Source organism: Dipodomys merriami, unplaced genomic scaffold (assembly GCF_024711535.1).
Source record: "Dipodomys merriami isolate MVZ:Mamm:240054 unplaced genomic scaffold, mDipMer1.0.p SCAF_279, whole genome shotgun sequence".
Classification (NCBI taxonomy): domain Eukaryota; kingdom Metazoa; phylum Chordata; class Mammalia; order Rodentia; family Heteromyidae; genus Dipodomys; species Dipodomys merriami.
In genome coordinates, this window is record NW_027204259.1 from 562,383 (window position 1) to 572,893 (window position 10,511).

The 10,511-nt window shown below is 33.9% G+C and overlaps 1 non-coding gene and 1 pseudogene across 1 annotated transcript; both read right to left on the reverse strand.

The window, feature by feature from the left end:
* Positions 1-5,203: 5,203 nt before the first annotated feature.
* LOC138837908 (U6 spliceosomal RNA) lies at positions 5,204-5,310 on the reverse strand. Its single transcript, XR_011375501.1, has one exon. It is a non-coding gene; the product is annotated as a U6 spliceosomal RNA (small nuclear RNA).
* A 3,962-nt stretch (positions 5,311-9,272) lies between these two features.
* LOC138837914 (U6 spliceosomal RNA) lies at positions 9,273-9,369 on the reverse strand (annotated as a pseudogene).
* Positions 9,370-10,511: the final 1,142 nt, after the last annotated feature.

The window sequence follows — 10,511 nt, forward strand, 5'->3', positions numbered from 1 at the left end:
CGAATATTTTATTTTATTTTTATTTATATGTTATTGTCAAGGTAATTTAAAGTAGGGTTATATTTATGTAAGTATGATAATAGATTTATTTCTTTTCTAAATTGTTACCCCGTCCCCCATTTTTCTCCCTCTTCCCTCCCAATGCCCACACCAAGATCATTTCCTACATATTGTCTTGTGAGTATCGCTGTTAACGTAGGTTCCCCCTTTTTCCTTTGTCTCAACATTTTGTTTTTTCCCTTTCCCTTGCCTAGTTCAGCTCAACATATTTACACTACTCAGCGTATCAAAATCAAATATAGTGTCTGTCATAAGTGGGGAAAAAACAAAAAGTTAAAAAGAAATCACGTAGTACATTTGAACAACAACAATGAAGAACATGTGTTAGAGTTCATTTCACTTGGAATCATCTTTTATGGTCATATGCACATAGCAATTGACCTATTCTGCTCATCTACTTAGATTATCCATGATGTACATAATCATGATCCCCTATTACCCAGTAATCCCACATCTGGGCATTTATATTTACCCAAGTGGTCACAAACAAGGCCACACTAAATCTACCAGCACAATTATGTTTATCACAGTATTATTTACCACAGCTAAGATATGGAATCAATCCAGATGCTCCTCAGTAGATGAATGGATAAAAAAAATGTTACACACACACAAATACACAGATACATACACATGGAATACTATGCTTCCATCATAAAGAATGATACCACCTCATTTGTAAGGAAATAGGAGATCGTCGAAAAAAATCACATCAAGTGAAGCCAGACTTAAAGAAACCTTATTAGTAATGATTAGTTTATATCAAGGATAATTTCATGTACATTAATTTGGCATTTTGTTCCATGTTGAGCAGAAAACATTATTGTTATATTGTTTGTTATTATTTCTGCAAACAGGCAAGTATATGTAAAGAATTCCGTTCATCTCATCCATTACTGAAGGAAGAACACCTAAAAGAGAAACCCCTACAAGGAAGACCAACTCCTACATATTTAGCTTCATTCCTATGTAAGGCCAGTGTTTTCCCTTGTATCCTCACGTTAGACATTACAACTCTATACTTGGTCATCCTGTATATCTACTGTCATCTATATTGTGACCTAAATGCCCCAGCAATTCCAGTTGCTTTACTTTTTGAAAAATTTCTCTGTTGCTTAGGTTGGTGTGTGTGTGTGTGTGTGTGTGTGTGTGTGTGTGTGTGTGTGTGTGTGTATGTGTGTGTGTGTGTGTGTGTGTCTGTGTGTGTGTGTGTGTGTGTGTGTGTGTGGTTTTACAAGGATCAGAAAGCAACATTTTACTTCATTTAGATTACATCTTTTAGGTCATTGTAATTTGTGGCTAATGGGAGAAATCTCTTGCTATTTTAAGGATGAAACAGAAAATTATATTTGTGCATGTGCCACAGTTGGCTTATTAGTCTGTAGTTGAACACATAACTTTCATTTATATCTTGCCTGTTGTGAATAATGTGAATAACAGTGAACTACAGATATATTTACGAGTTACCCAGAGAGAACTAATCATATGATTGGTGGGTCAGATGATATTTCAACTTTGCATTTCTTTAGAAAACTGCATACTACTTTCTACAATGAGAATACTAACCTGTATGTTGACCAAGAGTGTAGAAATTTTCCTTTTCTCTACACTCTCACCAACATTATTACCTTTTAAGTTTTTTTTAAAGGCATGTTTTTGCTATGTGCAGTATCCCAGGCTGGCCTTAAGCTCAAATCCTCTTACTCCACTTCCCATATGCTTGGAATTACAAGCCTTTACCACCACACCAAGTTCCTTCGAATATTTTTAAGAGTTATAATAGTTATGTAGTAGTATCATAGTAATTTTGAATTGCATTTCTCTAATGACTTCTGTTCACACAGCATTAAGCCAGCATAGAATTGATATTAAACACAACTTTGTAAAGCCACTAGTGATTTTCAGGGCATATTGGAAAACATGTCTATTCAGAGGTTTTATCGATTTTTAATCAAGTTCCTTGTTAATCTCATCTTTAATCTCTCTATACAAAATCAATAATACATTCCAGGTAGTAGAAAGGAAAAAATTGAGCAACACCTAACATTTTTCAATTTTCAATAACATGATATTGCTTACACCATTTTTGCTTATGCTTGAGACTATATAACTCAATTTAGTGAAGCCTTTTACAAGGCTCTATGTATTTAGTTTATTTTACTCTGATTGCTTTTTCCAAAGCCTGCGTGTCTAATTTTCCTTGGTTTCTTTCAGTCTCATGTAGTTCAGATTTCAAACTGAAGAATAAATTGAAAGAAGCAACCAAAAAAGTAGAGTTCCTCTCATCTGATGATGCCTCTACAAGAATGAAGGAAGAGTTCATCCTGCTAAGGACCTATGATAGGTTATCAAAAAGAGAATTCATTCTTCTAGGTCTTCCCTTTCTTTGCAATTTAACTTAAATGATGAAAAACACAATATACTTCTTAGTTACTTTTAGGCTTTATCAGTTTTGAACATTTTCATATGGACCTCAGCTCAGTCTACAATTCCTTCATTATTCTGACCCTGATAGTTTAGCACTATCAAGACATAAGCAGTTTGATTTACAGCATGAGAAGTTATCCACCTGGCTTCCTTGGAAGCAGAGCATAGTCAATAGATAACATTACTTCTGGTGGCTTACTACATCTAATGCTTTCTGTAATACATATCACATTCTGTTTAGTATTAAAAAAAACTGCTGGCTAAACTCAAAGTTCATTCGTAGTTTATGTTAAGTATTTCACAAGTTTTATGTCTCTTAGTTCTTAAGAAAACATTTGCTATGATTCTAATGTTATTACTATTTTAGAGTTGAGAAAAATTGTAATTAAAGGCACTAAGTGCATGGCCCAAAGACACACATTGAGGAAGGAAATGAGTCAAAGTTTCCAAAAACCTTTCAGCAATACAAAAACGGTAGGTGAAATCTCTCCATTCTCTTACACTCTCAATTCAATATTCATATTGTCCAATAAATAATAGCATAGCAATTATTGCCCATAGTAATTGTTTTCTGTCACATTTTGTCTTCAACACAGATTGTGTTGGTGACATTGGGTTATCGTGCACAGAGCTGAGCTTATAAATTGAGGTCCAAAGAGAGGAAAATTTCTTCTGTCCCACAGTTCCAGTATCCTTTTAAAAGAAAGTACTAAAACTTTTAAATATCATCACTTACTCTCTTTTAAGAATCCCAACATGAAATAAATTCACATATAATCACTCCAAAATGCTTTAAAAGTAGGAAATGATAAAACATGCCCCCCGTGAAGTAAATTTTCTTCTACTTTTAAAATTATTCTGAAAGCCTTGTGATGGTGGGTCACACCTGTAATCCTGTTTATTCTGCATATCTACTCAGGACCCTGAGAATTATGGATAAGAGTTGGAAGCCAATCAGGGCAATAAATCCTAAGATTATTTTTCAAAAATTTAAATAAACTAGCAAAGGTCCAGGAATGGAGATGTAGCTCATATAGTAGCTCACCAATCTAGAGAGGAAAGGCCTAGCAAGACCATGAAGCCCTGAGTTAAAACTCTGAAGCACACCAACATGCAGGCATGCACAAACACACACACACACACACACACACACACACACACACACACACACACATACACACACACACACTCTAAACATCCTTGGGTCAGTCTTTTCCATTAATTTCTTTTTTTTGTTTGTGTGTGTGTGTGTGTGTGTGTGTGTGTGTGTGTGTGTGTGTGTTTTAATTGTGAAAATACTGTACAGAGGGGTTACAATTACATGTGCAAGATAATGAGTACATTTCTTATCAAGTATTGTAGCCTCCTCCTTTGTTTCCCCTTCCCATCCCTTCCCAGCCTCCCCCCGGCCCCCCACCCAATCCTCCCCCCCATTAATTTCTTTGTTAACAATATTATATGGGTAAAATAAAATAAACTTTTCCATCTCAGAACATTTTTTAATGTTTTATTGTAAAAATACTGTATAGCCGGGTTAAAGTTACATGAGCAAGGATATGAGTGCATTTCTTATCAAGCACTGTTAACTCCTCCTTTCTTTTTCCTCTACCTTCCCTTCCCCTCCACCTCCACAAGCACACTTTTCATCCCCACACCCCCACACCCCCCAACATATTGTGTTGTGCATCTCATTGTTACAATGGCTCAACTTTTATATCTATTTAAGCATTTTGATTTTTCCCTTTCCTTTCCCAAATTAGAGAAGTGTATATACAGGATGTAGGTGCACCAACATTAAATCCAGTGAAAACTGGGGTTACACTGTGGGGGAGGACCATATAAAAAACAAAAACTAAACACATCGTACATGATAAATATGTTAGTAACAACAGTAAGAAAGAATAAAAAAAACACTACTGTCCTTATCTTGGGGTTCATTTAGCTTAACATCATCTTATCTAGTAATATGCATATAGCTTTTGATCTTTTCTGCTTATCCCAGTTTTCTGCTTATATTATTTATTGCAAGTAAGGGATACCTTGGGGCATATGTTTCTTTGGACTTGGCTTACTTCAGTAAATATAATTTTTTTTCCAAGTCTTTCCATTCCCTAACAATTTGGGCGATGCCATTCTTTCTGATGGAGGCATAGAATTCCAATATATATATATATGTATATATATATATATATATATATATGTATATATATACATATACATATACTATATACATATATATGTATATATGTATATATACACATTCCAATCTATATTTATATTTATGTATATAAATATACATATATAAATATATATATACATATATACAAATATATATACATATGTATGTATGTGTAGATAGAAAGAAACATACATACATACATATATACATACACACACACACATACACACACACACACACACACACAAAATTTTCTTGATTCATTCATTTACTGAGGGGCATCGGGGTTGGTTCCATATCTTAGCTATGGTAAATAATGCTACAATAAACATAGCTCTGCTGGTAGTTATAGTATGGTCTTGTTTGATCATTTTTGTGAATGCCCAAAAGTGGGATTGCTGGGTCATAGGGGAGCTCTATGTGGAATCTTTTGAGGAACCGCCATACTTCTTTCCAAGTGGTTGAACAAGTTTTCATGCCCACCAAGAATGGAGTAGGTTCCCTTCTGTCCACATCCCCTCCAGCATCTGTTGTTGTAATAATGTGGAAATCTTCATCAATTTGCATGTCATCCTTGCGTAGGGGTCATGCTAATCTTCTCTATATTTTTCCAATTTTAGTGTATGTGCTGCCAAACTGAGCACAGAACATTTTGGAATTGATTTTTCTAAAGTAGATAATTCAACAAAAAATAAGTTCAAAAGACGTCGTGAAATTTTAGAACCATATATTTCTTAAATAAGCACACATTTAAGAATAAAGTCAAGTTAGATATGTCAAAAACAAAATAATTCCAGATATTTGTTGTTCAAGTGATGTGTAAGGATAGAAATTCATTATTCTATACATGGCATCTGTCATAATGAGCACTGTAGCAAGTGCTAAGTTTTGTTAAAAGTTTTATTGTTTTAAATATGTTTAATATTTGGCATTTGCTTATATATGCCAAAATTAAGACTGTTCGGCAGGTCATAAAACTTTTCCATAAAGTATTTAAGATTTATGGTAGCAGACATATACTACTAAGTATGAACATTTCAGAGTTTTTAGAAACTTTACTATGAGAAGTTACAAAATCTGTGTAAAGAAACAGTGAAGAGTTACGATTTTAACTACACAGTTTCGGTTAAAACTTGAGGGCTTCCTTTTCATGTTAGTGAGGAACAAATGATGATATAAGCCATATACAAATGATGAGATGAGCCATAAAGAAAGAGTAACCTTAGTGGGTAACTTTGAAGGCTACTCATAGCCTACAAAACTCTTGTGAACATCATAATCTTAGTCAGTTTTAAATGTACAGGAATATGAGTAAATAGTAAAATCTAATATGTAAAACACTTCAAAAACTGGAAACACTGGTGTTTGGTTTTTATTTTATTAACCATTAATATTTAATTATTAGTTTTTTTTATTTGTAGCATTGTTTTCCTTTTTGTAATAGAATACAACTTTTCATAACTCATCATCAGGAGGTACTTTGAGAATGTTACTGGGATGTCCACACCATTTTTTATAGGTTCATGTGAATGTAAAAAGAGAAAAATTAGAAACAAAATATTGATTTAAAATTTTCTAAAGTAGAAATATGAATCAGAAGTGTTGATCAATGTCTACACCTAAAATCTTAGTCCTAGACTGAAGCAGTGTCTTTACAGAATTGAGGCTACAAATGTGAGAGCTGTGTTTTGTTTAGTTTTTTGGTTTGGTTTTTGTTTTTGTGGGGCTTGAACTCTGGAACCTGAGTGCTGTCCCTCAGCTTTTCAGCTCAAAGATGGTGCTACCACTTGAGCCACTGCACCACTTTTGTCTTTTTCTTCTTATATGTTGCTGACGAATCAAACCCAGGACCTCATGCATGCAAGGCAAACACTCTACCACTGAGCGACCTTCCCAGCTCCTGAAAGACTGTGCTTTAAGAAATAATCTAAACAATATTTGCTTTCTGCTTTGGGTTATATAATGAAATATATGAATATCTTTTTATATTTTTGTCATTTTTATACTTCTTTTTATTGTGAAATACTGTACAGAGGAGTAACAATTACATGGGTAAGATATAATGAGCACATTTCTTATCAAGCATTGTAGCCTCCTCATTTGTTTCCCCTTCCCATCCCTTCGTGTCCTCCCCACTGTCCCCCCAACCAAAGGTGTAAAGTTCTTTTTTCGACATAAAGTATTGTACATCTCATTGTTGAAATGGGTCCTCCTGTATCTCTGTTTTAAGGATTTGTTTTTTTTCCCTTCCCCTCCACATACACCAACTTCATATATAGTGAAACCAGGGGTTATACCATAGGGGAGGGACATACAAAGCAATAAAGACATAATTTTATAAATATGTTAGAATCAATCACATGAAAGATCTCTCTCTCTCTCTTTTGTCAGGTGTGGTGCTTGAGCTCTAGGCCTGGCAGCTGTCCCTGAGCAATTCAGCTCAAGGCTCATGCTCTACCACTTGAGCCATAGCTCCACTTGTAGTTTTTTGGTGTTTTTTTTTTTTTTTTTATTGTGATGAAGTGATTACAAAGTTTCCCAATTTTCACGGTATTTTGGGATGATGATGCTCATTTAAAGTCACAAACTCATTCTAACTTTCCTAGAGCAAATTGTCTATCACGGTCTGTAACATATAATGGTGTACACATATACACCATACATGTGATCAGCAGCATGGGGTTATTTAATAGTGGTTCGACCAGAGGAGTGGAAGTTCTTTGTTTCTTTCTTTCTTAAGTCCTTCTGCGCGGGTGATCTGCAGGCAGCCCCCTTTGTCTCTGGGACTCCAGCAGCCCCTGCTGGACTTGTTCAACACCAGTAAGCATTGGGGGAGGAGTCTTCGCACTTCTCTGTTATGAAGTTCTTTTTCTCTCTTTCTTTTTTGTTATTTTCCACCTCCTGTGTTTCTATGGGTGTTCATCTTTTTGTTTTTGTCGGTCTCTTAGGGAGATTAAGCTTAGGAACTCGAACTCTCTTTTTGGTTGGGGAAAGCTGTGGCGTTTCCCTACTGACCCATTGCCATCTTGGTCCCCCCTCCCATTTTCATACTTCTAAATTTATACTAACTTCAGCCACTTTATCCTTTTCAAAGTCATGAAATAGCTCTGAGAATTTGCTTCTGTGAAGATTGTTTTTGCATTTATTTCTTCTGCTCTCTATCCATTCCCTACTCTCCAGTTAGAATAATTTCAAATAGTAAAAATGAAAAAAGAGAAAAAAATCATGGTGAAAAAATAGATGTAGAAAATTCACTGGATTTTTCTGACTACTTCAACCAATGTGAACTATTGGGGAAAACATGTACACCTCATTCCCACTGGTACTCAAAGTCTCTAGTTAGGCAATTCTGATGAAGACAAGGAACTAGATGAAAAAGTGAGGAATGGTATCATTTACTAGAAAAAATGGAGAAGTATCCAAGCAAATTTCTTCATTGGGCTGTTGAAAATAATCGGCTTACTACAGTGCAGGGACTACTTTCCAAAAAGGCCACTCATGTGAATACTAGGGATGATGATGATTATAGCTCTCTTCATCAGGAAGCCTACAGTGGACACTTAGACATTGTCCATGAGTTGTTGGCTCAAGGCAGTTGTTCATGCAATAACTGTGAATGGCTGGACACCCCTGCATAGTGCTTATATGTGGAATAATACCAGAGTGGCTTCTTTCTTACTTCATCATGATGCAGATACCAATGCCCAAACTTAAGAACTCTTGACAACTTTGTATCTTGCTGCTGGGAATAGAAATAACAAAGGTATGCGGGATCTCTTTCTATTGAAATATTATATCAAACCAGGTCAAGAACAACTTGGAAGAAGCTGCATTTGATATTGCCAAAAGGAAAAGTATGTATCACTACCTCTTTGAAGTTGTGGAAGGCTGCAAATATTTTTCTCCTAAGTCATAATGGTATGGTTAAGTTTCTTAAATTTCAAAAATGCCAATCCAAATTTGTGTCCGTACAAAATATTTTCACACAAAAAGCCACATTAATATCTTACTTCAAAAATTCATGGATTCCAGGCTATTCTTCCAAGTGAATTTCCGGACTTTGATGTCAAAATGTATTCAAGATTTGTTTGTATACATCAATAATGATGTCTGCAGAGTTTGTGATTTTTATAATCAGAAATAATTTTAACTTATCTGTTGAAATGAGTAATACAGAAACTAAAGATATTTCTATTTCTTGTCTGAAAAAGGATATTTTAATGTAATCTGTATTCTTTTTGTATAATATCCATAATCTATTTCATTCTCTCCTAGATATAATACTTTTAATTCTACATTTTTTCATAATATATAGGTTCATTAATAAATGTGTCATTTCAGATAGCATTCCATATAGAAACAGTTTAAGATTCCTTTTTTTTCCCTAGGTCCTTATAGTATTTTATTTCTTTGGGATAAAATGAAAATGTTATCTAATTTCAAATGTTTTGTAAAGGTTATGCTATGTAAAGGCTTTTCTAAGGTCATGATTTAATACACTGATGTCAAACTAACTTTCAATTCAATGAATTACATGTATCGTTACAACTGTATTTTTGTAATCAATTTTTAATAACTGTTTTTCATTTCTTGCATCTGAAGAATGAAAAATATGGAATATTACACAAATTTTCATATCATCCTTGTGCAAGTGCCATGTTAATCTTTGTATTGTAATTTGGGTAGACGTGCTGTTGAAGCATTTAGTATCCTCTAAATTTAAGTAGCTAATGATGCAATCTTTATACAGGCATATATCCTTGGTTGACTATTTGTAACTAGGAAACCTTATTGTTCCTAAAAATGCTATTGATATTACTTCTCTAAAATTCTGTGTATATTGGAAAAAAAACTTATATTGTTTGGTAGATTGCTCACATTTGCAATTTTTTTGTTAATGAGTATTTTAAGTATTTTTCATTTTAGATTTCATCATACTTTGAAGAATTTAAAGCTAGGTCCAAAGGTGATGGCTTTTCAAGTACTTATTTTTCAGCTGAGTTAGTTTGTGGAGCTAATGGATTCAAAGTAAGCCTTGCTTAAGAGATACTTCTAAAGTTCTGCAGCTTAAAAATTCCTAAATGAGATCTTATTGGCACAAATGTCTACCTGACCCTTTATCTTTCTTCCATTTATGAAAGACGAACCAGAATATCTTACCCTGACAGCATAGATTTTCTTACTGGAACAAAATTAATCTTAATTACATGGGATTATAGTGACAGGAACAGTTCAGATAGAAATGTTTAGACTAGAAGGTATTTTATCAAAATATAATTGGTTATTATACCTAATATTTCAAAAGTATCTAAAGCCAAGAAGGTGAAAAAATTGTTCATATGCATGATTAACTAATGTTCTGGCCCGTCTACCATCCAACCAGGCAGCAATTAACACTACTGCCTTTCTATCACCAAATGTTTTCAGAGTTACAAGAGAAGTCTATATGTCTCTCCTCGATATTAGGCCTAAAATTGTTAATGTTTTAATCAAAGAGTTTCCTCTTGCCACTAGGCTGTAAATCTTCAAATGGTAAAGCTTTAGGTCCAACTCTACCAAACACTGAGGTAGAGATAATGAAATAATACTTTAAATACTTTAAATAATTTGATACTCTAACCACAACAGAATATTGCAAAACGTGTGCCTTTTGCTTGCATATAGTTATACATTTTATATTTATATGTGTTGATATTTTATTTCACACAGTGAAACTTACTAGAATTAATTGATAATTTGACAAATAAATAGCTATTTATTCCAATAAATAGTATTGGAATACAAATAATTAGGTTTACAATACATATTAGAAATAAAAATATCAATGCAATATCTTTGGTATAAA